Source organism: Herpailurus yagouaroundi, unplaced genomic scaffold (genome assembly GCF_014898765.1).
Source record: "Herpailurus yagouaroundi ecotype Mexico unplaced genomic scaffold, PumYag 250, whole genome shotgun sequence".
Taxonomy (NCBI): Eukaryota; Metazoa; Chordata; class Mammalia; order Carnivora; family Felidae; genus Herpailurus; species Herpailurus yagouaroundi.
Window position 1 is genome coordinate 638,602 of NW_024412467.1, and position 26,725 is coordinate 665,326.

The 26,725-nt window shown below is 50.3% G+C and overlaps 4 long non-coding RNA genes and 4 other non-coding genes across 11 annotated transcripts in view; 3 read left to right on the top strand and 5 right to left on the bottom strand.

The window, feature by feature from the left end:
* Positions 1–8,341, bottom strand: part of LOC121020377 (uncharacterized) — a 15,056-nt gene extending 6,715 nt beyond the window's left edge. For both annotated transcript variants that reach the window (XR_005786095.1, XR_005786094.1), the window contains exon 1: positions 7,646–8,341. This is a non-coding gene — a long non-coding RNA (uncharacterized LOC121020377). The remainder of the gene's footprint in view (positions 1–7,645) is intronic.
* Positions 8,342–8,524: 183 nt separating this feature from the next.
* On the top strand, positions 8,525–17,650 carry LOC121020375 (uncharacterized). Of its 3 annotated transcripts, none has more exons than XR_005786090.1 (5): positions 8,525–8,638; positions 9,538–9,702; positions 11,179–12,842; positions 13,149–13,326; positions 17,396–17,650. It is a non-coding gene; the product is annotated as an uncharacterized LOC121020375 (long non-coding RNA). The 3 variants fall into 3 exon arrangements; XR_005786089.1 differs by having other exon boundaries at positions 13,165–13,326; XR_005786091.1 differs by lacking the exon at positions 8,525–8,638 and adding an exon at positions 9,100–9,331 and having other exon boundaries at positions 13,165–13,326.
* Positions 8,669–8,742, top strand: TRNAI-AAU (transfer RNA isoleucine (anticodon AAU)). Its single transcript has one exon. It is a non-coding gene; the product is annotated as a tRNA-Ile (tRNA).
* TRNAT-AGU (transfer RNA threonine (anticodon AGU)) lies at positions 15,287–15,360 on the bottom strand. Its single transcript has one exon. It is a non-coding gene; the product is annotated as a tRNA-Thr (tRNA).
* Positions 17,651–19,660: 2,010 nt separating the features above from the next.
* LOC121020393 (uncharacterized) lies at positions 19,661–21,917 on the bottom strand. The gene is made up of 2 exons (XR_005786113.1): positions 20,974–21,917; positions 19,661–20,586 (listed from the first exon to the last, which is right to left on the bottom strand). It is a non-coding gene; the product is annotated as an uncharacterized LOC121020393 (long non-coding RNA).
* On the top strand, positions 19,754–19,826 carry TRNAV-UAC (transfer RNA valine (anticodon UAC)). Its single transcript has one exon. It is a non-coding gene; the product is annotated as a tRNA-Val (tRNA).
* A 570-nt stretch (positions 21,918–22,487) lies between the features above and the next one.
* Positions 22,488–25,954, bottom strand: LOC121020391 (uncharacterized). Its single transcript, XR_005786111.1, has 2 exons — positions 25,466–25,954; positions 22,488–22,644 (listed from the first exon to the last, which is right to left on the bottom strand). It is a non-coding gene; the product is annotated as an uncharacterized LOC121020391 (long non-coding RNA).
* TRNAH-GUG (transfer RNA histidin (anticodon GUG)) lies at positions 25,335–25,406 on the bottom strand. Its single transcript has one exon. It is a non-coding gene; the product is annotated as a tRNA-His (tRNA).
* Positions 25,955–26,725: the final 771 nt, after the last annotated feature.

Genomic DNA, 26,725 nt, shown 5'->3' on the forward strand with positions numbered 1-26,725 from the left:
GGGGCAGAGAGAGAGGGAGACACAGAATCGGAAACAGGCTCCAGGCTCCGAGCCATCAGCCCAGAGCCCGACGCGGGGCTCGAACTCACGGACCGCGAGATCGTGACCTGGCTGAAGTCGGACGCTCAACCGACTGGGCCACCCAGGCGCCCCCGTTGCTTCCTGTTCCAATAATGCTTCACTGAACTGCCTGCGGCCTTTAGGACATTCTTCTCTTCTTTGACGTAGTGGTGAAGACCGGTTAAAGAAGAATCACTTTGACGTGCAGCTCTGTTCTCCTCAAGACCACATTACACTGTCCTTTGTGTCAGTTCAGTGTGAAGACATCCACCTAAATATCCGCTCGATAAAACCGAGCCTGGAATCCTTGGGATTTTACTGAATGCCAATCACGGGTTCCTGGACAGGTGGGAATTCCTTTCCAGCTCCAAAAGCGTCCGCCTACTTTACAGCTTGTTTGCGTTGACCTGCTGGTTCTCATCAGGTTTTTCACATCTATCATATCATATCATATCATATCAGATCATCTCCGCGTCAAAAATTTCTACACAGCCAAAAAAATCTCATTGTTTCTGCAAATTCTGAGAAACTGAAAAGTGGGCAAAACCCTGATGGATGAAGGCTTCACTATCATAGTGAATAAACCACGCCCCTGTGAACAGGAGACAGGGTGTACGGGCTGCGAGGGACATTTAGCGGGTATCATCTTTTCGTTGTTTAATTTTTTTTAACGTTTATTTGTTTTTGAGAGAGACAGAGACAGAGCATGAGCGGGGGAGGGGCAGAGAGAGAGGGAGACACAGAGTCGGAAACAGGCTCCAGGCTCTGAGCCATCAGCCCAGAGCCCGACGCGGGGCTCGAACTCACGCGACATCACGCGAGATCGTGACCTGGCTGAAGTCGGACGCTTAACCGACTGCGCCACCCAGGCGCCCGTCATCTTTTCGTTTTCTTAAAAATTTTTCAACTTTAAGAGACAGAGTGGATGAAGGGCAGAGAGAGAGGGAGAGGCAGAATTCCAGGCAGGCTCCGCGCTATCAGCGTGGAGCCTGATGGCAGGACTTGAACTCAGGAACCGGGAGATCGTGACCTGAGCCAAAACCAAGACTGAGCCACCCAGATGTTCCCTTTTCATTTTCTTTGGTAAGAAACTTGTTGGCTGAATTTGCCAAAATGTACATTTGTGCCGTCAGCTGAATATGCAGCTCAGTGAACGAAGCCTAATTTTTTATTTGGGCAACAGATCATGAGGTTACAAGTAATGTGGGCCATTCTGACTAGTGGATCCAATAACTGGGTATCTTTGATAGGACGGGGACGAGGAACTATTTTCACACACAAAAAATTACCGAGACCGGGAGGGAAAAATCGTATTTCATTCAAGGAGAAACACGTAAGCCAAGAGCCGCATCTCTGAGCGTCTTGGCTTCGTTTAGCGATCATCTGGGAGGGTGAAAATTACTGGTTGTGATCATCAATTTTTATGTTTCAACTTGAATGGGCCATGGTGCCCACGTATTTGGTCAAACATTATTCTGGTTGTTTCTGTGCTTTTGGATGGGGTTTACATGTAAACTGGTGGGCTTTGAGTAAAGCAGATTGCCCTCTATAATGCAAGGGAGTTTTGTACAATCAAGTGAAGTCTTGAGTAGAAACCAGGGCTGATCTCCAGTGGACGAGAGGGAGTTTTGAGACCACAGTGCCTTCGGATTTCATCTGCAACATCAGAACTTCCCGGTTTGCCAGCAGATGCCTTTGGGCTCCAACTGTAACCCCTTCCTGGGTCTCTGGTCTGCCAGCTCCCCTATCAGATTTTGGACCCTTTCAGCTGCCACAATCACGTGAGCCAGTTCCTTACAATGAATCTCTTTCTGTATATGTAAACGTCCTCCTGGGTCTGTTTTTCTGGAGAAACCTGACCAGCATCCCAGTCGGTATTTTAAAGTATTGAACTTTGCAGGAGTCAGTAAACGGCACCTGCTGCAGGTTCCACAGCGGCCTTCTGATCCAAGTGGTCTTTGGAGAGGTGGTCGTGCTCCCCCTGTCCACGCAAATAAGGGGTGTCTTTAACAGCACAGGACAGTTCACAGTCAAAGGTGCCAGTCAAGGAGCAGCAGCGTCTCTGGTGTTGGCACGCGGAGGGGGGCGGGGCGCGCAGGAACCTCTGTCCCCTCCTTCGGCGGTTGGAAGTCGCTGCCCTTCCCTGGTGGTCTCCGTGGAAGGCAGCTTGGGAAGGGGGTCCGTGGGATATTCGTATTCTCAAAGGGACATAAGAGCTAGAAAATCTAAGGCACATTGATGGAGAGGAGGAAAAGACTAAGGGATTATTGCAGTTCATAATAATAACGTCAATCTCTGCTCCAGAAATCTTATGTTTGCTATCACAGGATATACACAAACACATGTAAGTCCATGTAGGATAATAGAGGCATAATACATGTATAGTATAAATAAATAGTAATATGCTATGTTATGAATTACATATAAATTATATAAGTATCTTATTGTGGTCTATTCATAGCAATAGCAATATAAAAGTTAGTCAGAGTTTCTGGGAAGAAGATGTACTTATCTCTGTCCTGCAGTTGCTAAGTGTAACCAGCCCCCCCGGACGTTATGCATAAAATAAACCTCAGAACCTGAAAGGTGGAGAAAGGAAAGAGACTGGCCAGGGACCCTGGGGCCAGGAGAATGACACGATGGCAGGCTCCCTATTTTTGTCTCGTGCATCCTAGACTTGGAGCTAAATAAACCGGAAGCCTGGAATACCAGTGGCCACCTACAGAAAATTCTAAGAAAATCTGCCCTCTCCAGCCAAAAGGCCGTCAAAGGGACGGCCTAGCAAGACAAAACACTTGTAGACAATAACTGCTGACCTCTAGCCACGCACCACATTCCACTGTAGCCTTACCAGTGCCTGGGGGCAGCAAAGGCCAAGCAGGAAGCCAGGACTTGTACCCCCCACCCAGCAGTGTCTCTCCCTCTCCCTGCCTGCCGGGGTGGTGATAGAGGAACCCCGTGAAGAACGGGGCTCGCATCATTGCCCAGTGGTAACCGGGTCCCGCCTCCATCCATCTCTGGGCCAGTGGAGACCGCATGGGAGCCAGAATTCTCACCACCTGCCAGCAGAAATAAGACGCTCCCTACCTCTGGTGTCAGTGGGGGCTGAGTGGGGGACCCTGGACTTCTGGATTGCCCGGCTGGCAGTAATGAACAGATGTGCCCCCCCCCCACCTCCCTTGGGGGGCAGAGAAAGCCAACGAAAACAGAGTTTAAATAAGAGCCAGAGTCTCACGACACAAAGCACATTAGGTCCAGACGTTAGTTGAAAAATCACTTGTCAAACCAAAAGCTGGAAAAATCCCCAACTGTGGAAAAGAAGACATTCAGCCGAGCGAGTCCAATGACAAGATGTAAGGGATTCAGGGTTATCCGACAGAGATTTTAAAGCAGCCACCTGACAATGCCTCAGGGAACAATTATGAACGTGATGGAAACAAATGAAAAATAGAAAGCTTCAGGGGAAAGAAACGAAAGGAGTACAAAATGAAAATTGTCGACTCGAGAAACTCAGTGAGCAAAATAAAGATCTCAGAGCCTGGGCTCAACAGCAGCACGCAAGGGGCAGAGGAAAGAATGTGTGAACTGGGAGGCAGAGCAACAGAAATGACCCTTACCGCAGCCCCCGCCAACGAATACGCCATAAGTCGCTAGCGGGAATATAATTCAGCCACCCTGGAAATACACTGGCAAATCTTCCGAAACTAAATGCAAAATCACCATGCGACCAACAATGGCTCTCCTTGGCATTCATGCTAGAGACATGGGAGACTTATGTCCACACCAACAACTGTGTAGGGGAGGTAAAGCAATTTTCCCTCTACCCTTCTAGGTTCTTGGCTGAGACCTCCCTGCAATAAAGGACAAATTAGCAAGAGAAAAAGAATAGAAGTGTACAATACGTAAGTCTTCTGTATACGTGGTAGTGACACCGTTTTCCCGGGTCTCTCCCATGTACGCAAGAGGTATATATGTTACCAAACTTCTGTTTCTTTTACTTCTGTCAGTCTGTCTTGTATAATGGGCGGTGGGAGGGTCTCAGCCAAGAACTGAAAAGACTAGAGGGAAAATTAGTTTTTCTCTCCTTCGACTGTATGTGAATGTCCACACCAACTTTATTCATGATAGCCAAAACCCAGAAAAAACCCAGACGCCCTTCAAGGAGTGAGTGATGAACCATCTATACAATGATTCAGCAATAAACGGGAATCAACTACTGATACCTGGAAGAATCTGCATGAATTTGCAGTGAATTTTGGAGTGAAAAAAAAATTCCCAGAGGCTATATGCTACATGCTTCCATTTATAGAACATGCTTGAAACGGTAAAACTATAGAAACGGGGAATAGACTAGTGGTTGCCAGTGGTTAAGGAGGGAACGTGGGTAGGAAGGAAGTGGATGTGGTTCTAAAAGGGCAATCTGAGGAATCCTTGGGCCGTTGAAATGTTCTGGATCTTGACTGTTTGAATGTCAACATGCTGCGTGTGATACTGTTTTGCAAGATGTTACCATTGGGAAAAACGGTAAAGGGCACCTGGGAACACTCTGTATTATTTCTTACAACTGTATATGAATCCACATTGATCTCAAAAATAAAAAAAAAGTAATTAAAAAAACAAGTATTTAACACTTTCAGATCTCAAAACATTTTTTATACCGTTTCACTTGCTCTCAGCCTTTGTTAAGTGTTTTTTCTTCTGCTCACCTGCTTGCTGTTGCCAAGTGAGCTCTCTTCCTCCAGGATATCATCTGGTTGCTTCCTGGGTAAAACCTTCACGATAACCAGAATCTGATGTGCGGCAATTTTCACAACCGCGTCCACGTCCGGTCCCACCTTTACTCTTGATAACCTCCTATGAACTCCTCCCCCCATCCGTCTGCACTCGACGGGGCTGACGTGGAACCTGACCGCTCTGTCTTCATTCACAACCAACCTGTGAGTCCTCCTTCCCTCCGCTCAAAGTCGCTACGCTCTGCAGTGTTAGGTCATGTTGCTGATGGCATTTTTCACATCTGGGTACCAGGAATAAGCAACCAACAAACAGAACACGAGTACTCGTTTGCTGTCCCGAAATGATCATTTCAGAGACAGGTTTCTTTGACTTACTGCTCAAGATGCCTTCACCCGACTTTTGTGCGAGCTTTGGGTGGACGCTGGGAGATTGCGTGGCACTTCCAACTTCTGTTAGGAATGACTTAAGGTCTCCCTGTCCCCGTGGCTTCAGAGAGATTCGTGCACAGGAGAGAATCCTAATGCGAGTCGCCAATTTATATAAATCATACCAGATTTGTTTACTTTTCTTATTTTTCTCATGTTCCTTAGAGGTCAGTGCTCACATTTGTGGGAATTTAGGCTAAGCCATGTGAAAAACCCTGTGAAGACATACTAGAAATCTTGCCTAAAACGAATTTGCATATGTGTTCCATTTCCTTCCTTGAGGTTGAAAGAAGAAATTGGCCATTCATTGTCCCATTTGCAAAAACTGGTTGAACAGCACCTTATTGTAGGTACAGTGGGTGCTCTGATGGTGGTAAAAGGAAGCAAGAAAAGTCAAGGAGATGAGGTAGAAATAGAACGGTAACGCAGCTGACGGCACAGAGCCTGAAGCAGGGCTCGAACCCACAGGCCACGAGATCATGACTTGAGCCAAAATCAAGAGTCGGATGCTTAACCGACTGGGCCACCCAGGCGCCCCTCGACTTGTTCTGATGCCCGCATTCAGACTCCACTGGCCTCCGCAATTTATTAGTGGTTACAGGATGAAAATCCTGCACTCCACAGTTTCCAAGAGCAAACCGAAGGTACCTTCTTGAGGCCACACTGGGAGTGATTTTTCATACCGACTTTTACATAGACCAACCCTTCACATTAGCATTTCTCTACAGAAGACCCCACGGTTATTTCCTGACCTCAAAATCCTTCTTTCCCAGTTGACTTCAAGGTTCACATTTTCCTCCATTGCTTGACTTCTAAACTTGAGCATTCCATAGTATACTCTGTCAAGCTAATCTTCAACATTGCTGGTGACAATACTCTCCAAAATTACAGAAAGGGAGAAGGGTTCTAACACAGGATATTATTCTCTTTAACCAGATGTGCTATGAACCCAAAATACGGAAGTTTTCTGTGATGCACAGTTTAAGAGCTTTCACTGGGCAACGCTGCTAATCTGTCCTGATCATTTGCATAGAAAATACATCAGCGTCAGACCTGAAGAACAAGAGAAGATCCTTCTTAAGGTAAAACAAAGATACTGCCTATGTGGGAAAGACCTTGCCTACACTTAGACAACTAACCATATACCACGGGTGTTATTAGATTTGAAGCTCTGGGAGGTGGGGGGGAGGGACCATGTGTGTCTTTGGGCCATGTCTATGGGCTGCCATTGTGAAGACTAGACTGGATCTTGGCAGGATATCCACAAACATTTGTGAAATCAGTGAACGATATTATAGGTAACTTTCTGAAATGTATCCTAAACTCCACATGACGCAGGCCCTCCCAGGCACCCAGAAATCTCACCCAGAAGTCTAAGTAAAGCCTGGCAACGCACCTGCAAGTGGTCAGCCACTTCTCTTCTCGAAGTTTCCATGGCAACATGTATATATTATTTCTAATTTTTCCCAACTTCAGTATAAGGACAATCATGGCTGTCTCTTAATATCCATTGAATAAATGATGCGTGATGGAAAGTTCACTCGAAACAACACGCAATCATGTGGCACAAAGCAGGCCCTCAAATGATTCCTTTCTTTACTGAGAGTGGCCAGGCTGTTGCCATATATATTTTAAATGAAGTCGTTTCAAGGACGACAAAGCCATTTTGGCACAGAAATCTAGGCATGTTTGGTCAGGCTATGCAAAGTTGCCACAGTGTCTCCCTCTTAAACCTGCTAATTAGAGCAAGCCCGTAGTGTCTCCTCCTCAGCCTGCTTATTAAACAGGCCCATAAACTGCAGAACATCAGGTTTTCTGAGCCCGTCAGGGAGTCAACGATACAAAAGAACCTGAGGAGACGAAACTCCAGAAAGAGGCCTTTGCAGGGTAAAAAAGGCCTCTTATCCCTGACAGATGGGCAGAGGCGCAAAAGAAAACTGTGAACACCCGACCAGGAGAGACTGGGAGAAAATCTAAGGGATTTTTAAAGTTTGTTGGTGGGCTTGCTTGACCCAGAGAATTCCACGTAGCCAAAACCACTGCCAACTGTCTCTGTGGGAGAGCAAGCCAAAAAGGGGCCGAGGGAAAAGGCTAGAAAGTGGAGAGAAATAGCCACGGAGGCCCCCCCCCCGCTTGGGGCAAAGTCTCTAAAGTCAGAGGGCAGGGCAGGAAAGCTAAGGGCAACCGATCCAAGGCACTTTGTATTAAACAGCCAAGAGCCACGGCTGAGAGCTGAGAGAAATCTCTCCAAGGCTCTCTGGAAGGAGAGAGATCTCCCAGGCACCTCTCAGGGTTTGGAAAGCCAGGGGTGCGGTCGTAAAGCACAAAGAGAAGAGAAGGGACCCCGGAGAGCAAAAAATCCTGGTTTTTCAATTCAACGTCCACTGATTCTTTACTACAGGACGAAGCAAATGAAGACAACTTACCAGTTCATGTGGAGGATGCGGATTCAAAGTTAGAGATGCGCCAAAGATAAGGAGCATGCTCTCACAGCTCTTATTTTTAAAGTAAAACCAAGATGTATACATTGCATGATGGAAAGTAGTTGATCCGCTTTGTTGAAAGCTACAGGTCTCCTTTCTCAAATAGAAAAAAAAGAAAGTGGCTTTTGAGTCTTACTCGGATACATGTGTGTATAAAGTGGGTCAATGAACGTGAGAAGCAACAGAGAGGAGGAAGTTAGAAGAGAAATGGGAGGGTTGTAGGGTCCAACAGAGAAAGGAGGACACGCAGAGGGTGGATCTGCGGCTGCGCGGCTCCCTGACACCTGCCGGCAGGTGGATCCGGCCGCGCGGCCAGGCGCGCGCTCCGGGGACAAAGGTTTCCCGCCCCCCTTCTCGGAGTTGATCCACCCGGGCCTGAGCTCCTCTGCTCTCTCAGGCCCAGCTAGCGGCCCAAACTACGAACTCGCCCTGGTCTCGACTTCTTTTGTCATGGATTTGGGGTGTCTGAGTTCTCTGGGGACGGAGAAGGGTCGGAGGCTCTCGAGAGGGGGCGGTGCCTTCCCGCCGACGCCAGCCCAGCACTCGGGCGCCACCGCGCGTCCCGCGGGCCGCCCTGCAGCTCCGGGACACCGTTTCAGACTCTGGGCCGCGCGCCGCGGGGTGCGGGGTCCCGGGCCCCCAGGGTCTGGGCGGAGCCGACCTGCTCCAACCGTTCCCGGGAGCCGGGAGTGTGCGCTGCGCGGCGGCGGCTCCGCGGTCGGCCCCTCCCGGGCTGGGTAGCAGAGAGGAAGCCCCGCTCGGCGCCGTCTATGTGCTTCTGCAGTTTGGGAAGGACCGGGTTTTCCCGGGAAGGAGCCCGGCTCAGCTGTGTCGACCCTGGGACGTCTCCTTTCCCTTTCCTTCTAGAAGAAACAGCGTGTCCGAGCCTTCCGTAGGGAAAGGCGCTCGTCACCCTTGGTTCGTGGTTACTTTAAAGTACGTAAGTAAAGCGAGCGCGCCAGGGCGGGCCGGTTAGCTCAGTTGGTTAGAGCGTGGTGCTAATAACGCCAAGGTCGCGGGTTCGATCCCCGTACGGGCCAAGCTGTGCGTTGTTTTTCCTTTTGTGGTTACCTCGTCACGTGGAATCTGCAGCCCCACAGCCGGTTACGGAGAGTCCTACGCCGCCACTGCCGAGCGGTGCTTCTGGAAGCCTTGTTTTTGTGAAAGAAGCAATGGCGCCCGAGAGTCCGGCTGGAAGGGCTTGTAAAGGAACGGAGGGAGGGAACGCGGGGCGGTAGGGACGGTCACAGGGCCTGCGCCCCTCGGGAGAGCCTGCCCTGCGGCAGTCCGGGCTTCCGGAGGCGCTCGCCGCCGCGGCTGCTCCCTCCGTCCGGAGTGGGGGCCGCCCCGGACCCCCGGAAAGAGCGGGAGCTCGGGTCAAGGCCGCGCACGCTCGGCGGGCGCGCGGGAAGCCTCGGGCCGCCTCGGGTCCTAGCGCCCGCCCGGTCCTTTTCCGGAGGTCCTGCCCCGGGTCCTAGCGCCCGCCGATCTTTCCCGGAGTTCTTTCCACCTGCTTCTCCAGGCCGCTGGCTCTGCCCCGCTGGCCGCCCACGTGCTCTGCGCTTCCTCCTGTGGCCGAGTTCCGGGCAGCCACGAAAGTGACATGAGCCATACTGATTAAATAGTAACGTAAGCAGTGCCTGGAGCGTGGGGCCGGGGACGTTAGGAGATGCTCAGTGAATCCCAGAAAGCGGGGCTTCGTCTGTGTGGTCGGTGCTGCATCCTCTAGGTCAAGAACAGTGCCGGGCTCAAAGCTAAAGGTTGAAAAACCCATTTTAAAAAAACTAACAAGGACTATTCAGTACTTCATTGTATGTGAAATACCGCACCCACAGATGTGAAGTACGAGGACTGGACAGGCCGATGCTGACCTGGGTGGACCTGTGCTCGCCCACAGCCTTCGAGGAGACTCAGCCCCGCGCCCACAGCACGGAGCCCGGCCCTTCTACCCCTTCCTGCGAGCCTGATGCGCCTCCCGGTTTCCGTCTGGCTCGGATAAGGTAATACCTTCTCGTATCAGTAACTACACGGGCTGCTTCTCGGGTCACTCTGCCACCTGTCACCACTGTCTCCCCTGTGGAAGGAAGTGCTACCCTCACTTTCTTGTATATTCTCCTCTATGCGCGCCGCTGTAAATATGAACATGCATTTCTCTCAGTGGGGCATAAAGTGTTACATTGTGCGCACTGTTTCGCATCCTGCTTTTTCCTACTCTCTGTGTCTTGCAGCAGCTACACAGAGCCGGCACACGGCACAGCCACTGTTATACGCTATTAGGACACAGCCTATTTTCAGTCGAGTTGGTCCAGCTGGCCAGAAGCTGAATGAGAACTTTTCAGTCCATTTCCCCCCTGAGCCGGGAGGTACACAAGCAGGGCTGGAGAGAGGACGGGAAGAGGACACCTTTCTTCCATTTTCTGTGACAATGTGGATAAAACACTTTCTGTGCGAAACCGTGGGATAGAGCTCCAAAGCACACCGTTGACCGAAGGAAATTTTGTGTAGATGTGTTCAAAGGTAATTTTTTCAGGAAAAGGTAAAACGATGAGTCAGATAGATATACAAATGAGCATGTTGCTAGACAATAGGACATTTTCTTTTTTTTTAAATTTTTTTCCACGTTTTTATTTATTTTTGGGACAGAGAGAGACAGAGCATGAGAGAGAGGGAGACACAGAATCGGAAACAGGCTCCACGCTCTGAGCCATCAGCCCAGAGCCTGACGCGGGGCTCGAACTCACGGACCGCGAGATCGTGACCTGGCTGAAGTCGGACGCTTAACCGACTGCGCCACCCAGGCGCCCCTGACAATAGGATATTTTCAACTGTTTCAGTTCACAAAAGTGAAGTCTACTAACCTGTTACAACTCCTAGCATAGATCCTTAAGAGGAAAGAGAAAGGGCTTCTTTGTAGATCTAGAAGGTAGAATCGTATAGCAGCTTGCACACTATTCCAAACAAAGACTGAGTCATCCCTCAGTCAGTCCTATGTAATTCTTGTTCCACCAGATCTTGAGGTAACAGGGTGTCAGGGTAAATGACAACGTTTTTCTCTGTTTCTATAGGGAAAAGTGCCCTTGTCTCCCCTCCCTGTGCTATGCGGGGTCTCCGTGGACACCTAGTCAATCTGAGTCTTTACTGGAATCTTCAGAATAGAGATAGATATCTCTATGGATTAAGTTCAGTCTTCAGTGTTTACAGTGTAGAGTATCTCTAAGGCTGTGGGCCAGATAGCCTCTAGGTAGGTAAAAATGTGCCTCCAGGATCAGCTCAGGGGTCCGTCGTGAGATTTTGGGGAGACCGTCATAGGGTGCAGCCACTGGCTTCTCAAGGAGATACAGAGAAGTTCCTAGTCTTTCTTCAGCTTTACTATAAACAAGGAGTGAGATTCGGACATGATTTTGTTGTCACTTTGGTGCTGCCATGTACATAACGCGAACACTTAGTAAAGTGTGTTCTCTCTCTTCTCTGATCAGGAAGCATCTTTCTGCTGGCCGAGTCCCTTCATCGCCCGAGCACAGTTTCCAGAACTCAGGGGGCTTCTGGAGCAGAGTTCTGGAACTCCAGGCTCGGTAGGATGGTTATGGGCGCAACGTTGTTGAAGCCACGCCATCCGGAGTCTATAACCAAGCATATCTGGTGGCGTGGTCTTTTCCTGTGAGGCTTTGAAGACTTGTGCTTTGTTGAAGATAAAGCTGGCCTGTGGCTGATTGCAGATGCTTTCAGGGAAGTGAAGTAAAACAGAATGACTATGTATAGATGTCAGAAGATTTAAAGGGGCCGTAATTAATTTATTACTTAACGATTTTCAAAAGCAAGAGATCTGGTGAGAATTCATAACGAGGAGACTGCCACTAAGGAGTTTTGGTTGTTTCTGTGATACAAAAACGAGATGAGAAAGCCAATCCAAAATAAGTTTTAGACAAAATAGCTACAGACATAGTGATCTACCATATTTTCAAAGGAGGTAGAAAACACTGCATGGGACTTATAGCAGTGGATGAACATAATTCCCACAGAGAAAAAGTCTTGACACAGACATATAATAATCCTGAGACCTAATGTGCTGCAAATATACAAATCACATAGTAAGAATAATATATCAACAATATGAGACAGTTGTGGTAAGTCTGGAGTAAGTTCTACATATTTATACATTAATTAGACTCCCTAGGCAAGTGATGTAAATCCCATTTGAAATTCAGAAGCCCAGAAGACGCTAGATTCAAGTTAAACAAGTAAAGTTGCGACCAAGTAAACGTTTAAAAAAATAGCTACAATCATGACTGATGACACTTCACTACTGTTGTCTAATATCAGAGAAAACAGCACCAGGACTTTCTATGTTGGTGGAAACATGTCATGGACAGTAGGAGCAACGATAAGTCTCCAGGAATTTCCCATTCGGTGTACAATTTCTGAAATATTTATATTAACGTTTCAGCCATGCAAATCTGACTTAGGGAAGCCTAGGCCTTCCTCCTCCTCCTCCTCCTCCTCCTCCTCCTCCTCCTTTTCCTCCTCCCCCTCCCCCTCCTTCTGATATCCCTTCTGATTTTCACCTCTTCCTGTGCAACTCATCACTAATAGCCTATCAAATAGCCCTGGTTCTCTTCACTATCTGCCTTTTTGCAAGGGGACAGAACGCATCGTTAGGATTTTCCAGGCACCTCCGGGGAAGTCTCAACCACAGGTGTAGGTGGAAACAGTACCTTGAAAGTTTTAGTTGACATTTACGATTCGACTGGGGGAAGGCAAAGGTTAAAACCGATCAGAACATCTGAACACTTAGGAGAGGAAACAAACCATGATTGCTGGAGAACTTACGTGGCTATTGGTTTCAAAGTTACAATAAAACAGTTAAAACTAAGCACAGAAGGTAACGTGACTGTAAACGACATGATTCCTATGTGAGAAACCGTTGTTTTCTTCAGGAGAGACGACACAATCAGTGTAAACTATAAAGCTTATTCTGCTAAAAAACAGAATCTTGGCTGTCGGAGAAGGTTACACCGGGGAAACAGAAAGAACCGGTCATATTATGGGTGAGGGCACCGAGCAGTTAACCAAAGGAACAAACACATCAAAGTGAAGCAAACCTTCCCAGATTTTGGTATATTCCGTGGCTCTTCAAACTCAGGTATTCTACATGGGGATAAATAAAATTAACCTGCCAGTTTTGCCCATCATTATGTTCTTCCACACCCTGGGACAGTCTGACACTGTCCTGGCTTCAGGAGTCCACGAGGTTGGAACCGATTTCACACCATTGCTGAGATGTTACCAACGTGGATTGTGTCCGACTGGGCGATCTCCAGATGCGCTAAGAAGTAACGATTTTTTAAACTGCGTGTTGGGATTGTTTGCAACGGAACAAGCACTTCCAGTCAAGTTCGTATTTTAGATACTTACACCTCCAAGACGTAGTTTATTCAATTGTTTACAGCGTTTTTCAACTGCAGCTTTTCCAGCGTAAAGGGCCCGTGAAATCCCAGGCTTCTGACCTCCCTCCCAGGGGAACCGACTGGAACGCCGAAGAACGAAACAAGACACAGGAGGCTCTCGCGATCTAATTGATCCTCAGCGTGAGAAGTGTCCTGCCCGTTCCAGAATGTACATGTTAGGTAAACGAACAAACAGATCCTTAAAAGCCATATTTCAGGATTTGATTCACAAATCTGTTTAAAAACCAAGGCCGCTGCTGGTAAACGGTCAGATATTCTTATTTCCAAATATTTTTTCCTTTCGTTTGAGGCCTTTTTGTTTGTTTATTTTGAGCTGACTGTCTTGCTTTCTCGGATCTGTTCTAATTGTTATCTCTCTAAGATTTCCTGTCCTCTATAAAAAAAAATCTTCACTGAATCTGTTATCTTGCAAACCTTGAAACGTTGGCATCCTGTGTTCTGTGTCGTCTTCTGTCATTCCTCCTGACTTCCTGCCTCCTCCTGTCCTAAATGTGGCAAGGGAGAGAGGAGAGACGATTCCATTTCCTTACCCATCAACCAGGCCGCGAGTGGGGTCTGCGGATGAGCTAATACTGGAGGAGGCCTCCCTGTAATTGTCGTTGACTTTGGAGCATCGGACGGTGTCACGTGGGCACAGTTTGGTCTTCGGTTTGTGAGTTTGACTTCCTACGTGCGACACGGATTGTTCGGGGCCACTTCCTGACATACCTGTGGCATATCTGTCCCTCCGCGCCCAAGTTTCTGGTAGGGAGCAGGCAGGAGTGACACTAATATGTGATGTCTGGGTTCCCAAGGTGTTTTCAGCCTTCACTGGATCGGGTTCACAAGCAGCAACCCCGCAGAATTAGAGGTACTCGAGGTTTGTGACTGAGGTGGGAAAGATAGTGCCCCGCTGCCTCTCTCAGGGCTTCGCCGAGACCCCGGTAACGAGCGAGTAAGAAGGAAAAACCGACCGAAGTTTGTCAACCCGTTTGCCCCGGGTACAGGTGGGGACGCCCGGGGAGAACAAGTAACTGTCGCCGTGGCTTAGAAGTCCAGCTTACGTGGCATCTTCAACAGAGAACAGTGGATTTGTGGTGAAGTCATGGAACAAAGGAACGCGTGTCAGGCCAAGGGCAGAGAGACAGGCCAGTCAGTAAAGTTCGTTATTTGATTTCCAGGCTGTTGGGGTCTAAGGTTGTCTGGGGGTGAACCTCTGTCTTTCCCCGCAGAGAGGGCACAAGGGCCTCGTGGCAAACTTCTGTCCTAATTCCTCTCCCTCGCTTTCAGCTCACAATAATCCTTGTGCCCAAGTGGCATATTTGGGGGTGGCCTAGTCCTCCACCTTCGCTGTCTTGTTTGTTCACATTCCTTTGGAAGTTGGGAGGGGGGAACTGCTATGAATAAACGATGAACTCAGGGTTGCTGAGGTGTGAACGGGACGCCGCGCGCCGGGCTGGGCCGCTTGCGCTAGGTGAAGAGACAGTGACTCTCAGGGGACCCCAGTCAGAACCTTCGAGATCTCTACATAAAACGGAAAAGCCCAGTGCGCAGGCCAGGGCTCTGTAGATTCAGGAAGGCGCCAGTCTGTTTGTGGTTTATTTCCTCCCCGAGCTCCAGTCTCTCCCCTTTGCCCAGAACGTGCATCCGATGCACAAAGGCGGCGGTTCCCGGGCCCGCACAAAACCAAAGTGGCGAGGGTCCAAGTCTGGCCGCTGTTCTCTTACTTGATCTCAAAAAATAAAATCGGAGTCTGACTCAAGCCAGACACCCTGGCTTATTCCCTGCCTGACACTCCCTCAGCTGAAGATGTCCCAGGTTCAGAGATCTGGGACCGAACCTCCAAGCCACAGTGTGGCGCATTGCTTTCTACCTCTACTGCAAGGCACCTGTCACTCAGTTCTTAACCCAGTCTTACCTGCCATCAGCAAACCCGTCACTTTCTATCAACTGCAGAAACCTTCCTCATTTTCCCCTCACCCCAGGCCCTCATAATGGGACGGCAGTGGCCTGGCAAGAGACTCTCCTCGCCTGGAATAACAATTCAGCGCAGGCTTACCCGCCACACAGATTCTTTAATGCCTCTCCGACATATTTAGTGGCACCTTCCACTATGGAAAAACAGAAAACTAAACAAAGAAGGCCCCGCTGGGATTCGAACCCAGGATCTCCTGTTTACTAGACAGGCGCTTTGACCAGCTAAGCCACAGAGCCCCTTTTTGAGTTTATGTTCAGTTATATCATATTTATACCGTTTTCTGTGAGTTGTAGCAACTTGTCAGAAACTCACTTCATTTTGTGACCAAGAGACGATATCTGTGTTTCTGAGCTTGTACTTAAACGGAAACCTCCAACATTTAAAGAAGATGCATTCTTCAATGCAAGAAAGGTTTAAAATTTTGCAAATTAAAAATGGGTTAAATTCCTATTTCATGGCGACTCTCGCCATCTAGAGGACGCGTTGGTTATTGCAACACATTTTAATTTTGTTTCTTCTTTAAATCCTTTGTCCGCAATCGGGAGTCACTAGCTGATCAAGCCCTTTTCTAGGTATGGGCGATAGAACAGTGAACAAAAAATAGACAAAACTTTCTTTTCTGACAGAATTTGTGTTCTAGAGGGAGGCGAAGAAAACACGTTCCAACGATTTGCCCCAACCCCAACCCCCCCCCACCCGCCAGAGAGATAAGGGGGGATGTGAGAACGAATCCGACTACTGCTGGGTTACAAACCCACGGGGCGACCTTCTGAGCTGATTTCCTGCACTGGAGCAAGACTGTCACGCGTCCCTCTGTTATATCTAACTTGGCTCAGGACAGCAAGCAGAGATGAGCACACACCGAGGTAGATTTGGGGCTGCCCTGCTTCCAGCGTGCCCAGACCAGCCACTGTCAGGCCCTTTCTTTCCAAGACAGTCTGGACCCCAACAGATCTGTTGCTCGGTGGTGAGTTCCGCAGGAGGACACTTTACTCCTGGCACAGTCTCGTTCCGTTCGCGGATTGACCCGCTGGGTTAAAACCGCCTTGGTCTCTGTCAAGACAGAAGGACTGAGAAGAGGGTACGGAGGAGGAGAAATCGGGCAGAGTGTGACGGATAACCCCCACGGGATGCTGTGGGATCTGGGCTTGGCGCAGGGCGGGGGTCTTAGCAGAGTCACACGACCTGTCCTCTGACAGGTTCTGCACCAGGTGGACGAAAGCAGAAGGGGGGGACTGTGGCACCTGGGGCCCGAGTGCGGCTCAGCGTGGAGAGAGCAGGTGGGGCCGTCATCCTGAGACGTTTAGATGCTGCTTTGTGCGTTCTGAGCGACAAGGGCACGTGCGTTCCTGGGCAGCCACAAAGGGCAAGACGCTGCAGGGGTGACAGATCACTTCGGAGACCTCCTGGGGACAGGCAGATCTCTGTACACCTGCTTTCCTCTGGACACCAGCCCCGCCCCCCGGCTCTCTTCCCAGCCAGCCTAGCCTGTACCTAACCCGGCTGGCCTTTTCTTGTGTCGCTTGAGGATTATGCTTTCCCTTCGTCCCCAGGTCCTGCTGCCATTCCTCTCCCGGTACCAGTTCGTTTGTTTGTGGTACGGCCATTTTGAGGTGTATTTTTTGCAAAGTTGCAATTCCGTGCACATATGTTACACACTTACATAAATGGCATATTATCTAGTTTTATGCCTTTCAAAAAGATTGTGACTAGGTAAGCCAATTTGACAACAACTTATGTTTAAAAAAACATACTGACTTCAAGATCCATCAGAGTTGTCCTGTGCTCCGAAGTCGTTGCTTCTAATGCCGTATAAATTCCCATAGTGGGCGCTCCCACTGTTTCCTCTCTTCCGTCCCAGTGATGGACTCACCCAGGTTGCCTCCACTGCCCCCCCCCCCGGGCCCCCCCCCCAGTTCCAAATAACACCGCCTTTTCATCCACCCCCTTTACATACGTGGTGGAGAGTTTCACTGGGATGTGCGTGTAGGAGCAGTATGGCTAAGTCATCCCAGCGTGCCCTCCAGTCCACACTCCACCGCTCTGCACGCCCCTTTATCCTGGTCTCGACGCTCAGCACGAGTCAGCTTTCTACTTTGTAATCTAATATGTGTAGAGCGATGCGTCTCATCACTGTCGCCTCAGAGTTTGCCTTTATGTTTTCTAAAGATTTTGAGCATTTGTTTATATGTTCGTTGGCCATTGGCATGGACTCTTATAATCCGCCTGTGTTCTTACTGAGGCTGATGGATCTTTCATGTTGATTCGCAGGGGCTGTGTGGTGTATCGTGGTTATTAGACCGCTGTGAATCTGGGATCTGGAAAGATCGTCCCCCGTTATGTTACCCACTGGCCTGTTGATGGAGGAACCTAATGGCGGATCCTTACTTTTGTTAAGGGTTTGTCTTCCCCCCCCCCCCCCCCGCCCCATGGTTTGCCCTTTTGAGGTTAGGCTTAAAGGGCCTTTCTCTGTTACTAAGTTAAAAACTGTTCTCTCTCAACAAAAAATGTGCCGATTTTCTTTTTCACGTTTGAGACGTCGATCCATCTACTTTTCTAGATAAGTGTGTTGGTTTTTTATGGCAATCTGTTGGAATTGTGTCTTCCAGTTCTCAAGAGTTTTTTTGGTTTGGTAAGGGTGCCCAGCAGGTGAACTTGCTCACTTAGCGTCCTACGTTTCCTTTCTCTTAGCTGCTTCACGTTTTTTACGCAATTACATATTTCATAAAATTACGGGTTTTTCCTGTTAGAACATATGTCTGCAAGGTTGGGGAGAATCCGATTATTCCCTAACACACAGTATAAGTCATAGCATGGAAAGAATCTATTTTAGTTTATTTTTATTATTTTTTAGAAGTTTATTTATTTATTTTGAGAGAGGGGGGGGGGGGCAGAGAGAGAGAATCCCAAGCAGGCCCTGTGCTGTCAGCACATAGCCCGATGCAGGGCTCGATCCCACATACCGTGAGATCATGGACCTGAGCCAAAATCAAGAGTGAGACGCTTAACCGACTGAGCCACCCAGGCGCCCCTGTAAAGATTATATCTTAATAAAACACTGTTTGAATGATATTTTATGAATTTCCCAGCAGACAACCTTGCAAAGATTTGGTTTTTGTTTGTATTCTTGTAAGCCTGGGCCTAAGTTGCGTAGACCTCTGACGTCAATCGCAGGCTCCCTAAACTGAAAACAAGTATTTGGGTTCCTGGAAGAAAAAGATAGGAGGATCCCAGTTCTAAGTTGCTGTGACAGATGAGTGGGTAGGGTTCTGAACTTAAAGTCTGCGGGGGTCCAATCCTTGCGTGTGGCGCATAATCTTGTCTTCTAATTGGTCCTTTTCAACACGGACTGGAAACCCCTCTTACTGGTTCCGGAAAACCTATGCATTTCTGTCTTTGTTCTCAGGCTCTTTGCTTATTTTTCGCTCTCCTGTAATCCTGCACCTCAGGACAAGAGCTGGGGGCAAAAATCCTGCTAGGCAGCGTTTAATGGGGGCACGACTGGATCTTTGCATCGAGGTCTTCGCCCACCACGGATTCGGCATAACCGCCTCAAGTCCATCAGCGTCTAAGTCTGCTGTAATTTGATTCTAAGCAGAAATGAAAACTGAGAAGAGCCTGGACAACACCAAGGAACACCCGGGATTACATGGCCCGCACACAGCGTCCTCGGCCTCGCGGCCCTCACCGGTGACTTGACTTTCAAAAGGCTCCCGGCCCTTCACCGAGGCTCTGGAGAGTGGGGCCTGGAGTTTGCCCGAGATGGTCACAGCAGCATTGTGTCAGAGGAAGAGAGAGAGAGAGAGAGAGAGAGAGAGAGAGAAAGATTGTGTAAGGGAGGTAAAATCTCTCTTCTAAGCTTTTAGGGTTTCTGGCCGGGCCTACAGATTAAACTGATATAAAACAGGTTGATAGAAACACACATTTCATGAAGCAATTCTGACATGGGGGCGGGGGGTGCTCACACAAAGTCTCAAAGCAGTTAGAGCCCCGTGCTCACCGGCTAGGTTGCACGCACGTTGGGAAAGCCGGGCAAGAGAAGGGGTCTGGGCCTAGGGCAGTGAGCCGGGGCCAAGTGAGTAGCAGGTAAGGGTTGGTTTAACCGGGTTCGGTGCAGATTTCTTCTGGCCTGGTCTCGGTGATCAGAAGGGTCCTTCCCCCTGGGACAGGGAGGGCGCCTCTCACCTGGCTCCTTTACCTCCTGCTCTCAGGAGGAAAAAGACAAGCGAGAGAGTTCTTCCTTCACCTCCTGTTTTTCCAGCGCCTTTAACTCAGAATAATCAATATGCCAGACATGCGTGCTTGGGGGGGGTCGCGGCTCGAAACCAGGCGCGTCTCGAACCAGCGGAGGAACCCGGAGTAGCCCAGGCGCGCCCCGAGGGGGCGCCAGTCGAGAACGCTGCCGCCCCTAGTGTCTTCTCGCGTGTTCCCACGGGACTTGGCTCGAGGATGTTTCAAGCTGGGGCGCGAGCGGGACGCGCCGGGGGCGCAGTCCGGGGCCGCGACTCCCTCGGCGCGGACGGGCTCGTTCTCTTTCCGGGGCGGTGGGGAGACTAGAAACGGTTTTCCTTCGACGTGTTTGCTCGGAAACTTTTGTATGGAGAGACCTGCAGGCCTTTGCCGGCTTGCGGTTCCATAGTGTAGTGGTTATCACGTCTGCTTTACACGCAGAAGGTCCTGGGTTCGATCCCCAGTGGAACCAGCTCCAGCGGCGCTTCTTTTCCGCGCCCGGTCGGACGCAAACCGAGCTGGCTTGCCCTTCAACTTCAATTTTAGCGGCTTTTTTTTTTTTTTTTTTTTTTTTTAAACTTTAGGCTTTGACAGCGCCGATGGAAAACCAGAACCGCGGACCGCTTGGGAGATTCACCTTCATACATCGCTCAGCTGGAGACGGGTGCAGCAGCGTCAGGGGGTCCCAGAAAAAGAGTCTCGTTTCCTGCCACGTCCAGCCGCCGTCAGAGGCAGAAAGGAACCGGCGTCCGTGAAGCCCGAGTTTTCTCCCCAAGACACCGAGCGCCCGATGTGCAGGGATTCCTAAAACCGCAAACCTGAGCGAGGGATTCAGGTCAGCAGTGCGCAGCCTGGGCCTCCGGGCCGGGGCGACCCGCCTCCCGGCCGCGAGCGTCGGACGCGGTGGGGGGGGGGGGGGGGGCGGTTCTGCGCTGCAAACAAGGGACACCGACCTCCCGGGGCCTCCCGGGCCGGCTCCAGTCCTCCTCCACCACAGACACCCGGAGCTGCCAGTCCCCTTGCGAGTGCTCTGCTCTTGACGAGGCACGGAGAAGCCAGCGTTGTTACATATTTGAAGACTATGTTACAGAAAGGGAATAAAAGACGGGGGGAAAGAGCCGTGAGGATCAAAGCTACGATAGAACCATGCGGAGAACAAACGGATATGCCCAGAGAGGTGGGAGACCGCACTGAATGCCGAAACAGGCCTGTCGACACGGGGAAAGAGGCTTCTGTAAAAGAAAGAGGTATTAGCAGAAATGAAAAATCCACAAAGCGGATCATAAAGTGTGGTAGTATCCTGGAAGATCAAAAACATAGTGCTGAAGGAGAGAAAAAAAAAAAAATAAGTAGAGGGAAAGCCGAGGATGTGCAAAATTCAAGTAATATTACTTCTAGAAATAATAGGGAAAATGCAAGGAAGAGAACCCCCCCCCGAATCAGGTACATATCCCAGCCCTACGCAAAAAATTCTAGGTGGTCAGGGATCACTGAATATTCAGTAAAAAGGATAAAAATAATCTGATACTTAACTACTGAGGAAATAGAAAAGAGCCTAAAATATTCCAGAGAGGGGGGGGAAGAAAATACAAAGTAGATCCGTTGACAGACTCACTGACTTTTCAAGATGGAGGCCAGAAGCTAGAAGACAGCGAGGCAACGGCTTCCAGTCTTCAAGAAGACCAAAGCCACCGTAGATGCCACGTGAAACCCAAGTATCCGTCAAGTATGAGCGTAGGAGACGTTTTCAAAAGTGCTTTGCCCTGTGAAATTTACCTTTACTCCTGCCTTCCCCAGGATCTAGGTAAAAATGAAAATGCAAGTTGAGAAACAGGGAGACTGGGGATACAGAAAGTTCCAGATGCAAATGTGAGGCAAGAGGGGGGTGGGATTGCGGGGGTTCAGGAAGGTCTGGGGAGGAATTCTTCCCGGAGGTGCAAAGCTGAGAGAAACTGGGATGTGGAGAGACACCCTCGAAAGAGATTTCAATAACTTGTGCGTGAACTTGGGGTTGAAATAAGACCTATAGAAAGCCGTGCAAATAAAATTAAGGTCCCTCATTCCTTGTGGGAGGAGCAATCATGGTCTGTTAGGACGATTTCAAACTGGAAGGGAATATATAAGAATTGAAAAGGAATAAATAAGGACTCATTAGTTGCAGATAATATGATATTATCCATAGAGAAAAGAGAGGATCGAGGAACGTTTAAAGTCAATACCTGAGTTTAGCACGCTTGCTACTTACTGTGCGTAATTTTAATTCAGAAACATACAGAAAATACGGCCTAAAAAATTATACCCAAGAATGAATCTGACAAATTATGGATAATGTTTACACAGGAAGAGTCCTAAAATATTATGGAGAGATATCAAAAACTGCTTAAGTCACCACAGAGAAACACTGTATCAAGGGGAGAAAATGCTTTATAAGGGAAAAATACGAAGTCTCTTTAAAATTATATATATTAAATGAGAGTTCCGTCAGAACTCCAACAGATCCTAATACTTGGAAGAACCGGAGAGATTTAGCCAGCTAAATCATTTTTTAAAATGTTTACTTACCTATTTTTTTTTTTAATTTTTTTTTTCAACGTTTATTTGTTTTTGGGACAGAGAGAGACAGAGCATGAACGGGGGAGGGGCAGAGACAGAGGGAGACATAGAATCGGAAACAGGCTCCAGGCTCTGAGCCATCAGCCCAGAGCCCGACGCGGGGCTCGAACTCACGGACCGCGAGATCGTGACCTGGCTGAAGTCGGACGCTTACCCGACTGCGCCACCCAGGCGCCCCAATTTACTTACCTATTTTGAGACAGAGTGGGGAGGGGCAAAGAGAGAGGAAGCGTGAGAATCCCAAGCAGGCTCTGCACGGTCCGCGCAGAGCCGGACATGGGGCTCGATTTCACGAACTGGAAGATCTGAACCGAAGTCAAGAGCCGGCTGTTCAACCGCTCAACCGACCGAACCACCCAGGCACCCATGCCAGCTAAATCATGTTTAAAAAGAAGATAAAGAAAGTAGGACAGCTTCCTCTTGTAAATACTAGATGTACCGTAAAGGATAACAATATGCACGGCATTTTCGCAGAGATCTAGAAGTAAGCCAGTGGAACAGAATGGATGGCACAATATCCAGGCCAATAATGAAACCATCATATCCGACGTGGGCGGCAGGGCGGGTCCAGAGGGCATGTCCACTCTTCATTAAGTCTTCCTGACTCAATTACACGTGTTGGGGAAAAGTTCACGCTTCAAAATGTACGTCGAAGTTCATGATAGGCGGATCAAAGCCTGAAATACGAAAAGCAAAGCGTTTAGGCATTTTAGCTACGGCGGTGGAGGAGGATGGCTAACAATTCTGCCTCGGCCAAGGGTCTACCGAGAGCTGGGAGGCAGATCCCAAGCGAATCGACGTCTCTCTGTCCCTTGAGCCCGCTCTTACCTGTTCTGTTCAGCTTAGGGCCTGCTGCTGTCCCTCTCGCCTTCCAGCCTCTGTCCGGGGTGGTCTGTCCTGCCCCGGGCCTCACACTTAGAGGAAAGACTGGAGGCCGGGCCTTGGGAGGCCCGCGCGGGTGAGGTTCGGGTCAAGTGTGGGGCGGCCTCTGATGGGTCCGGCCGCGGGCCAGGAGCTCGTGCTTACTGCCCAGCTGGTCCCCAGGCGGGACCTGTATGCACGCAGCTCTCTTGCCCCGGGTTCTTTGTGAGGCCTGGCTATTCCCTTTTACGAGTCTAGCTGAAGCCTGCCTAGGGCCCTGGAGGAAAAGCCCTCCGCCTCTCCTCTTGAAAAGCTCTCCAATCTGAGCAGCCGTGTTAGCACGAAGGAGGCGCTGGTGCGGCCTACATAGAGTCTAGAGTCGGCCTGCTGCCCTCTTGGGAGAAATGGCCCCTGCCCCGGGCGCTCCCTCTGATTTCCGCTCACAGGACAACAGAGCTTCTTGGACGTAAATCTTTCCTTTTCCTGATTCCCTGACTTGTGGCCATGCTTCCTCTGATCTGCCTCCCCCGCTGACCTCGCCGCGTGCTTTCCCTGAACGTATATAACCTACTATGGCAAACGTCTTGGCCACGATCGGCTTTACCCGCGGCCTCGCCGAGATCTTGAAATAAACCTTAATCCTGAGGACGGACAAAGAGCTCTTCCTGCTCTTAGCTTCTCCCCATCAAGACGGCACGGCGCGGCAGTCAGGCCCCTTAAAAAGATGCTGACTTTGGCTCCAGTGTCCGCACCATCAGCACCGCGCGAAGCCCTTCCTCCGTGGAGGTCGCGACGCGCTTTCTTTATTTGCCAATAACGACAACGGCTCGTTGGATCGCTTTGGGGTTTGTACCTCACCGAGCCGGTGCCACCACGCCCATCATGCCCTTACATCTTCAGAACAGTTGTAGGAAGTGGTAATTCTCCTTCGCTTCCCTTGAGAGAGGAGGACGATGGGGCGCAGAGAAGTTTAAAAGCCGGACCGTGAGTGCCGTCGAGGAGGGCAGTTTCCTGTCTGGACGTGGCTGGCACGCTGTGTAGGAGGCTCCCAGACCGATATTCACGCCTACGTAAAAGGACTCCCTGGACGAGGCGGTTTTTATCACCCCCCGCCGCTCGGTTTAGACCGGATTTGCCACTGAGGTTCATTCAACGTTACACAATAGAGCCATGAGCAGAGCATCTAATATATCTAATATAAATCCAATATACATCTAATAGAAACACGCGCGTGGTACCAGGTAAACATACGGGACACGCCAAGCAAGCTCTGGGCCTTTTGAGCAAATCACAGAGTGTAGGTCTTCACCCCGCACTTGCCTGGTGCTACAAGAGAGTTCGGGGCCAGACCGAGGACACTAACCCTCTTGCTACTAAGAGGTGGCCTCTGGGCCACAGCCCATGACCTACTCCTCGGGCCACTAAAAGCCGGAGAACATGTGTTCTGGAGAACTTCCGGACCAAGCCGTTTGTCTCTGTTCTCAACCAGTCTCCTCGTTCACTGGTGGTGAAAGAATTGACAGGAGCTGGTCCTTCTGGGTCAATATGCACTTGACCCCTGTCCTCACCATGTAAAACACGCGCTTGATCCCTGTCCTTGCCCCTGTAAGACTGAGTGGAAGTAACACACGTAACAGAGAAAACTGAGTAGATGTGGTACGGGTGACCCTGGGTGACTGGTATGACTGCGGTCGGGCCACTGGGGCTGCCCGTGAGGTGACCCCGGCAGTACAAGAAGCCTCAGTCACAACGACTCAGAAGCTTTGTGGGTGCGAGCGTCAGACCCTACGTCACCTAGACAGTTGGGGAAGGAACGGGGGCCACTGAAGCCTTAGGAAGGGAAAGCTTTTGGAAATCGGAGATCTTCATGCGGAAATCGCTAAACGCTGCTACAAAAATATGACAAAATAGACAGCAAATAGTATAGTTCAAAATCCACAAGGCCCAGGAGAGAGGAGATGCCATTTGTGGGTTGTCGAACTCCTGGGAGTTCTTGGGGGCTTGGGGGTCTCCTTCCAGACACCTCCACCTCAGCTCAGCTCTCCCTACACCCGCCTGACCTGTCCACCTGCCCCTTTCTAAATCATTCTGGAAACGGGAGAGGCTAGAGGTAGGGGTTATTCTTCTGAGCCGTATTCCCCCCCCCCTCCCCAATTTTCTCCAGATGATCAGAAGGTCACAGTTTTTCAGCCCTGGCCCAGCCACCATACTCAGCAGGCGTGATTCATAATCAGACCTTTGTCCCTAGGGAAGACTGCCACCATCAACCTGGGTCTGCGTTTGGACAGTCATTTCCTCCTGTTGAAAAGGAAAAGGTTTCTATGTGTATTTTTGTCACTTCTTGGGACTTGCAGCCAGTGCCCACAGGGCCATGGGACTTGGGCATGGTTGGGGAGAACAGCGCTAAAAAGAGACAGGGATGCCCGAGGCCGGGCTGGTGGTGAAGGACACGGGTCTCAGGCGTCCCCTGGTCGCGACGAAGAAAAAGGCGGGCACCACACACTCCTGCCGTGACTCGGATTCGAACCGAGGTTGCTGCGGCCACAACGCAGAGTACTAACCACTATACGATCACGGCGCGCCACCGCGGGCCACCCGCTCCCGGCCCGGCCTTCCTCCTTTGTCAGCATCGCCTACCTGTGTCGTCGGGAGACACCTGCGCTGGGCCGTCCGTCCTTTTTTTTTTTGAATTGCTCACCCCGATGACTGCTCCGCCCTCCCCGCTCGGATACTGTGCTCTTGGCGAGCAAACCGAAGGGGAGGAACATTAAGTTCCGCCACGTGGACGTGGCCGACCCTGGCGGCCCCTCGCCGGCGGCGGGAACGCTCGCGAACGCACCACTCCCACGTCCCCGCCCACGCGGGTCTCTGCCCGAGTTTTACGACGCGTGGTCCTCTGCGCTCTGGCCGCAGGCTGGAGACGTGCTGCCTCGGAGAGACGCATCCTGGGGCCCCTTTGTGCCCCAACCGGCCAGAATCTCCGGGGCCCGGCGCGCAGTCCGGGTCCGGGGTCCCCGGAGCGCGCGGCTGGGTGCCGCCCGGTGCACCTGCCGGAGGTCGGGAGGGCCCGGCCGGCCTGGGCCCGCACCCCGCGCTGCCCGCAGGGGCTCCGGCCTCGTTCCGGCCTCTTCCTCCTGCCTCCCCGGCTGCCAGGACCGGGACCCGACTGCGCGCTGCCGGCGTGGACCGGAAGCCCCTCGGGACGGCCCTGCCCCCTGGCGGGCTGCCCTGCCCTCTGCCTGCTCTTCACCCGGTTGGATCCAGTAGCTGCAGTTCGTCCGGGAAGCTTTCCTGACCTCCCCTCTCCTCGCGACACATTCCTCCCAGTGCAGGTTATCCGTGGCGCACGGGGATGCTCCAAGAGACTCTTGCAAACCTCATGAAGAGTACTACACCCGGGGACTTACAGTAAGGCCATGGCTTCTTCTAATGACAACGATTCTTTATGTAAAAGTAGCCTCTGACACCTACTGAGCCATCATAGTCACTGAATGCGTGACGTTGGAACACAAAGTAGATATGTGTGCACAGATATTCCCCAGGTGTTCTATGATCTACTGAATCATACAACTGGGTACTCACAGTAGTATCTTATTTGAAAGTGAAATTCTATAGATAAGACCAGAACTGAGATGGTCTGGGGTGCATGTGTGATGCAGTCTGGACTCCTTTGGTATCTGTTCCTACTGCCTGGCTACGTCTCCTTCAACCTCCTTCAATAAGGTCATGGTGAACTCCTTAAGACCAGTTAACAGAGGATTGGCAGTCATGGCCCATTTCGATTGGCTTTGCAGAGCATTCTAGCACCAGTAGAACTGGATGGCTGTGCATTGTAAGTTACAACTCAGCCCCCAAGGGTAAAGGAAATCCTGTCAGCGCAGCACTGGGTGTGCATCC